General features: G+C 39.0%; 1 non-coding gene across 1 annotated transcript; it reads right to left on the bottom strand.

Annotated features, from left to right (window-relative positions):
• Positions 1 to 952: 952 nt before the first annotated feature.
• TRNAK-UUU (transfer RNA lysine (anticodon UUU)) lies at positions 953 to 1,025 on the bottom strand. The gene has a single exon. It is a non-coding gene; the product is annotated as a tRNA-Lys (tRNA).
• Between the last annotated feature and the right edge of the window lie 7,032 nt (positions 1,026 to 8,057).

Below are 8,057 nucleotides of genomic sequence, written 5' to 3'. Positions count from 1 at the left end.
GCTCGGGCCCATAACACTCTCTCTCTAATCTCAAGTTCTTTTTTGTAATATTATTATTCTAATTAAATCTTAAATTCAAAATATAGATATTAACTATTGAGGCCACACTTATTTGAAATCCACTACTTATAGTTGCATCACTTGCTAGAGTCATAATCTCAGAGAAAAAGTGGAAAACTTGTTACAGGTAGAGGGATCTCACTAAGTCATAATTCTTCCTGGGTAACTAAAAAAAGAAGAAAAAAGAATTAAATCTATTTTGAATGTCAATAAAAAAAAATCCTTCTCTACAACCAAAATTCTTGTTTACTCTTCCAACCCTTGCATTTGGTTCAATTGGAACATATTGACTACTCTTGATCTAGTAAGGGAAAGTTAATTGAAGAGAGACTACTGATTAGGAACATATTGACTACTCTTGATCTAGTAAGGGAAAGTTAATTAAGGAGAGACTACTGATTAGGACATCTCGTCTAAGAGAGTATATAAGTGAATTAAGTTGAAAGAAAAGCAAAAAAAAAAATATGGAGATAAGCGTCTTATATGTAGAGGGGTTTAACGTTTTCTGAATTGAAAAATTTTTGGAGTAGTAGCTAGCTGCGATGAACTTCTCTTCAGGCGGTAATGGCTTTCTTATTAGACCAGAATCGAGGAGAAATTAAGCTACGTCAATAATTCTTCTAATTTATCTATTTAAGCAGTTTATACTTTATAGACTCTGGCCAACCTGGAATCTTGGGAATAGGGAGTGGAGTAGAACTGTAGAACTGAAAATGAGGTTTTTCACACTACGTTTGATACAGATTACAACGCATAGGAAGAGCCTAGGAAAGAAGATAATGTTTAAGAAACAGAAGGGATAACTTGTAAAATGGCTTGCTCAAGGAGTGTTCCACTTGCACAGTCCGTTTGTTTTTGAAAACGAAAAAGAACTGCCATATCAATTACAAAACGCCGTCTGTGGGAATCGAACCCACGACCACGTGGTTAAAAGCCACGCGCTCTACCAGCTGAGCTAAGACGGCTTAGTGCTTGATTTAATTGAATATGATATAGAAAGATTAGAGATGCAACCGGGGCAGGTTATATTAAGCTTTCATGAATGGCTTACCTCTTCAATGAAAACTATGGACCAAGCTCGTTTATCTTTGCCCTGTTATACTATGTGTTTACAAGGAAAACAATTTTATTTGCATGAGACATGGAGTAATATTTGTAAATCCCATACATTTTTCTTACAAACTGATGCCAAAACTTGATCAAGTGATTCTAGGATGTCTATATTGGTTTTGGAAATCCCCTCCTAGCAGTTGGAGTTAAACTCAATAGAGGTGGGGCTGTTAAGGCTCAGTTTGAAAAGAGTACAAATACAAATATAGAGTGTAAATACATGCAAAAATGATACAAAATACAAGATTTTACACTCTACATATTTGTATTCTCTGTTAGTCTTTTTCTTGAGCTCTAAGTGGCCAATGGCTGCTCTAGTTGGTGTTATATGAGTTGAGAAACTTGATGCTGCTTGTTCCAAGGTATTGCTTGAACTGAGGTCGTAGTTAGATAATTCTTGCCAAATGGGTGGAGCCGAGGTGGAAGGATGAAACTGCGCAATGAGATTTGAAACCAAGAAAAGGTCAGAATCCTAAGGAGTTATCCTCGGGTAGATACTTCGACATTCAAGTCAGTAGAAAATAACGGGCGGTCGGGCCGAGCAGTTAGAGAACGATGCTGGTTCAAGTAGAATAACAGTATGGGAGTCAAAAGTTGGATCTTTTACCTTGAGCGAGACGTACCTTTTTATAGCCGATGATTAGTGTCCTGATCGGATGAGGCTTCTGGAGTTGTCAGGATGAGGTTAACCGCCGAGGTCTTCGAGATAAGACCTAATCTCCAATGGAATTATATAACCATCTGCGTGATGATCTCCTGTCTTGGTCGTGCTTATCCACATGGCACGGTGTTGGCATGGCCGAGGAGATAAGCTTGGCTGCAAAGGTGATGCGACATTGACAGAGCCAAAGAGATAAGGCAACCACATAAACAACACATGGCATCCATGGTCAGCTCAACCATAACCGAACAAAACCTATATCCATATTTGATAAAAAACTCCAAAGTCAAAAATTGGTTTACATGAGGCATGAGCCAAAAAAGTTAACTTTCTAGTAAGACTATCTTAAGTAGTTTCTTAGAAACAGCTCAATCAAACCAATTGAATCAACACAGAAGCCCTCCACCCCTCCCCCTGCGGTACAATGGCATCTCGTCTGCGTTGCCTTCATAGACGAAGAAAACAACAACCCCACAACTTTGTGCGAGATCTGATGATGCGCGATCTGGAAGCTCCTCGCTAGGGGATGACCTGGACCTTAGTCATGTAGCGATCTAGACCAAGCTGCAAGACAGAGGATTAGAGCACCCGGGGCAGTTAACCCGGCGAGGTCGCTCCGATGCTTAAGTCAGTACCATGTCGTGATTGCGAGCAAGAATCTGAGTGCTAGAGAGATTGGATGCAAGTAATCGTGCATACATGGACCATGGAGGGGTTAATGCTTTTGTATAGCTAAGTTATTGCGGGTTTCCCAGAACAGTTCCGAGATCTGTGGCCTGAATGGACGAGATTCATTTCAGCTTTAGTCGGGGAGTAACGTATCAGTCAATGAACTTCATTATTGCTTCAAAATTCGGACAGCGAGAAGATAAGGCTTGCCGTTATGCGGTATGATTTTGCAATATTCGAAGTCTACTGGAAAGCTATTGGGATTTATTACGTGTCACTTCGGTTCCTGGGCCCCGAACTTGAGTAGCCGCCGAGGTGACCTTATGAAGAAGTGACTTTACGCCGAGCTTCACATACCACTGACTAGTCCCCCCTTGCTGAGTTGTCATCCTACATGCAGATTGCATTGACGTGACCTTTATTTACTAGGTCATGCCAAATTACTCGTCATCAATTGCCCCCCACTCCTCGTGGTAGGGGTCCTAACCTGGCACAGGGAGTTCACGACGAGCTTAGGTGGATTTGGCACGGAATCTAGGTAATGTGGAAGGGGAGTCGTTGGTCGGACTTGTTTGACCGTTCGGTTCAACCAGGAAGTGACCCAGATCGCGTACCTGGTATGCACGGGCGTCAAGCCGATTATAGACTCCGTGGACGTCAAAACACGCGCTAAATCGATTTCAACCTCGAGGGGCATGCAACTAGTTTTCCTAGGAGCCGTTAGATCGTGTTGATCTTGATCGTTGATTCCCGGATATACTGGCTATAAATAGGAGCCAAAGGGCTCATTTTCATTGCCACAAGTCCACAATCTTTGTGGTCGCGCTTAAGTCTTCCAGTTCGGTATCAGCCTTTTCTGGGTCTGAGGTTGCCTCCTTTTCTTTGGTCTTCCTTTTGGTGAGTCCACCTTCCTTTGCTTTTTCCTTTTGATTCCGTTGTCATTTCCTTTAATATGTCTAGCCTTAGTTTAGATAGTCTTCTAGATGGGAGTGGCGAGTCCGCTGGGCCCGAGGTGGGTACCTCAGCTTGGACTGTGGATCCTTGTCCTATAGAGGTGGTCACATCAGGACAAGACGTGGTCCTTAGTTCACACGAGGTGGACTCACCTCGACGGGAGCGAGAAGCTTTTGATAAATCAGCTTCCACCCTACACCGAGGTCGGCTGCCAGACAACTTCGGCTCGTCGATAATGATGGTGGATAGGCTCCTAGCCTTAGTAGCCCGATACAGACTCCCTAATGACCTTGTGTATAGCATCCCCTTAGGCAACTTTCCTTTGATCATGATCACAACGAGATCATGGTTTTTGAGGAGTAGCTCGTAGCCGGTCTGCGTCTTCCACTTCACTCTCTTATAATCGAGATCGTTAAATTCTTTAACATTACCATAGACCAGCTACACCCAAACTCTATCCGTAATATCGTAGGGACCATTTCTCTTTTCCATGATTACAATCGTCCCCTTGACCTCAACGTCGTCTCTTCGATCCTTTCCATTAAGAAAAACTCGTCCTGTGTTCTGCCCAAACACAGGCGAACTTACTACTTGTCTCCTCGTCGCTGGTACAAACTGTTGCACGAGCTCCCTAATAAGGTCCCGACCTAGAAGAGGCGTTATTTCATGGTCCGCAACACCGAGGGGTGGCCCTTCCCGACTCACTGGAGGGTAGCCATCAAGGACCCTGGCATTAAACTAGACTTGAAGACAAGAGAGGAGGTCCGATCTTGGGTGGAGCTCGGCCTAAAGTTCAAAAACTTCATGACCGAGGAGAAGCTCGTGCAAGCCGGCTTAAGTCCCCCTGGTAGGTCGCTACTTGCTGTACTTTTTCTATTTGTTTTATTTCGGTACTGTATCTGACTTAGCTCATTTTTTATCGCAGTTGCCATGGACGACATCCTTGCTAATGAACTCTCCGGGAGCATGAAGAAGGGGAAGAAGAAGAAGAGAGCCTCCAAAAAGGCTTGCATCAAGACTGAAGCAGCCACAACTGAGGTTGCCGTTCCTGAGCTTGAGCACCCACTAGTTGTCGAGCAGCCTCCTGTAATCGATCTGGTCGAGGAGGACTTGGGCAAAGGCCACCCCACTCCGCATACCCGAGGAGGCTATGTCTTTAGAGCCCGTCCCTGCGACCGCCACTTCTTCTGGCAGCGATGCTCCAGTTCAAAGCATTTTGACTCTAGTTTAAGCTCAGCAGGTGGTTGACCCGTTGTGAATTTTCCCACCTCAATCTTAGTGCCATCACCACGTCGAGGATTAGTAAAGAGATGACCATTGAAGCTGCCAAAGATCCGGACACCAAAGCGGAGAGTGATGACAACCTATTTGATGACGAGGGAGAGGAGACCAGTGCTGCCAAGGACTATATGGAGACAGATCCTCCTACTGATATCTCCACTAAGGATGAAGAGCCTCGAACAGATCGAAACCTCTTTTCTTGGACCCCCCTTTGTAATGCTCAATGTTTTGAGCCTCCGAGCTCGGTTAATTCTCTACTTTAGCGTAAAGTTTTAGGTTCAGATAAATGAATCTTCCAATTATAATGTTTGAGATGGTGATTGTATATATTAGTGAAATACCTAGACTAGAAATTTGATGGTGCTTTCTTGACCACATATACTTCTCATGTTGCATTTTTTTGAATAGTAAACCAAGGAAAATTTCCAATTAAAATAAAAAGGAGTATGGTGACAAATAGGGTCTAGCACCCCATCTCAAAAAAGAAATACATATAACAAAAACAGTTTTCTCATTTTGAAATTCAAAATTCAACCTAAGATGTCAAACCACACAACTACAAGAGTTAAATCCCCTACAACTTTGATTACCTACAACTACAAGAGCTAAAACCCACTGCTAGCCCCATCTTGTCTTTTATACATCCCCTTCTCCCAGATTTGTCTCATCCGCCATTCTTGTTTTCTGTACCAGGAAATGGGCCCATAATCCAATATTGTTCCTCTTTGAACATGGGCTGGTAGAAAAAAGAGGGAAATAGAGCTGGCAATGGAAAACTTGTTGTGTGATACATGTAAAAAGGATAATGGGTTACTGAACCAATATGGAAATTAATGATGGTGATTGTATACATACTTGGTTGGAAATGAATTACTTAGATCGTATACCAGAAATGAAGTATGGAAATTAATGAGAGTTGGTCCAGCCATTGGATTGTATGGATTAACCACACTTCCTCATTTCTAAATTAAACCTGTGTTGTGTCTCATGTACAGATAGAGATATAAAGTTGGTTATGACTCCATGTATATGTATTGATTTTCATTAAGAGATGAGATACAACAATCAACAGTCAACCTAACCCTATTGATCAACAACCTGGCTCTTATGAATGGAAGAAAGCTTCATCTACACAAGATTTTAGCTCAATTAATTACAAGTTAATTAATAACTTCTCTCTCAAAAGATGAACAATCTTTGCAAACATTAATTATTACCATTGACCATATAATAGTCCATCACATCGGCCTCCAATGGGAGCCAATCATCCTCTTAGAAAACCCTATTTGCCTTTTGGTTTGTGTCGACAAATCGGAAAATGGATCAGTTTCTTTGTATCTAGTAAGGTCTGCCCAATTCAAATATAATACGTTAATTAATATATAAATTCAAATGGAATCTTATCTCCATTGGATTTAGATGGGAACCGGATGAGATTTAGATAGTTTATATCATTAAATTAATCAAAATGTTGTATTTTATTAATTATAAATGACTTTGATATTGTGTATAACCTGAGTAGAATGACACATAAAAGCTTATAGAGAGGTTTTATGAATTAACGATTCTTTAATAATCATTCAATAGTCAAATCAACTTTAATTACCAATTTTTACATTGAAATCAACTTCAATCGCCAACTTTAATAATCATTCCAGATTGAGAGTCACCATGAAAGATTTAAATGTTTCCTAGATTCTTTGTTTAGTTCATAAAAAAATTATTTTATTCATATTTTTCTACTATTTCTAGGTGCAGAGCCATGGGTTGACAAATATTCTAGTTCAGGGTGGAAATAATTTCCACCCCATTTCTGAAGTAACACCATCATACCTAGTAAATTATTACAAGTTGGGTTTTATTTCTCATTTACTTACATCGTTTAGCATGAAAAGAATAATACATTTTCATAACTTTGTGTTTTATGTGCAGAGATGTGAGTCAATAACCCCTCCAATTCATAATGGAGATAATTTTCATCCCACTACAGAAGCACCATCACCAATATTTTATTTTCCTTTTTTTTTTAAATCTTTTTGGCAAGGAAAAGACACTCTTTTGAAGAGTGTTTTATTTTCATTTTTTTGTAATCTTTTAATTTCATTTGAACTAAAATGTGAACAATTGTAAATATATATTACTTTTTATCTAATACTGAATTTCAGTTTTTAATGATATTATCTTTTATTTTGAATGGTTACATGTGATCTAATGAATGGACATAAGATTCTTGTTGAAAATGAATGTATATAATTGATTTGAAAAACATATTTAATATAATCTCTACATTGGGCCATGACAAACATACAGGTGGAGGTATTTTCAACCACAAAGGTTTTTCAAGACGTTTATTATTAAACGTCACAAAAAGTAATTTAATTTTTTGCACCATTTGTAACGTTTAAACAATTGTCACCAAAAGAGTATTTTTTTGTGATATTCTAGAAAATGTCGCCAAAATAAACAAAGAAATGTCACCAAATCTATGTTTAGGCAACTGTTGAAAACTTTTAATGACATTTGTAAAATGTCACCATTTTTTGCACTATTTGTGACATTTAAATAAATGTCACCAAAAGAGGTGTTTTTCGTGATGTTTTTAGAAAATGTCACAAAAATAAACAAATAAATGTCACCAAATCTATGCATAGGTGACTCTTGAAAACTTTTAGTGACTACTACAAAAAACGCTTCCGTGACGTTTGTGCCCTCTTTAGTGATGTTTGTATAATGTCACAAATATGCATTTTTTTGTAGTGTAGTGAAAGGTTATATGGGCTCCTATTCTGAAGAACTTGCCAACTGATGTGTGGCTCAATTGGAATGTTTGCTAGTTCATTCTAATAAAGACTAGGATTTGAATCGTACTACATGGATATATAGGAGTGAGCGGAGAGTAGAATTCTTAGGGGATTTTCTCCATGAAAACCACAAAATAGAGCTAAGAAGATGGAGGTGGATGCATATTATATAATAAAAAAAGGTATATGTAGAAATATACAAATAAGGAGACAAATACTACATTAATTGGTTAATGGTAAAAACAAAACTCTCAGTTCCAAATGATAATGATCCATTTATAAATAACTGGTGGACCTGATCTCCAAGTGGTTGAATCTTTCTGATGACCTTTTTTACAAAGAGAAGTTTGCTATTACTCTTTGGTTTATTTGGAAAATTAGGAATGATAAATGTTTTAATAACAAATCCCCCCATATAGATTATTTTGGATAGAGCTTGAAATTATATGTGTGTTTTGAAGAATATCCATGAGAATGAAGCTAATGAAAGTACTAAAGTTTGGAAGTCTTTGTGTGGATCA

The sequence above is a fragment of the Nelumbo nucifera genome, chromosome 5 (genome assembly GCF_055504915.1).
Source record: "Nelumbo nucifera cultivar China Antique chromosome 5, China Antique-T2T, whole genome shotgun sequence".
Taxonomy (NCBI): Eukaryota; Viridiplantae; Streptophyta; class Magnoliopsida; order Proteales; family Nelumbonaceae; genus Nelumbo; species Nelumbo nucifera.
Note: the sequence above shows the minus strand (reverse complement) of the source record. Positions and strands in the feature narration are given on the sequence as shown.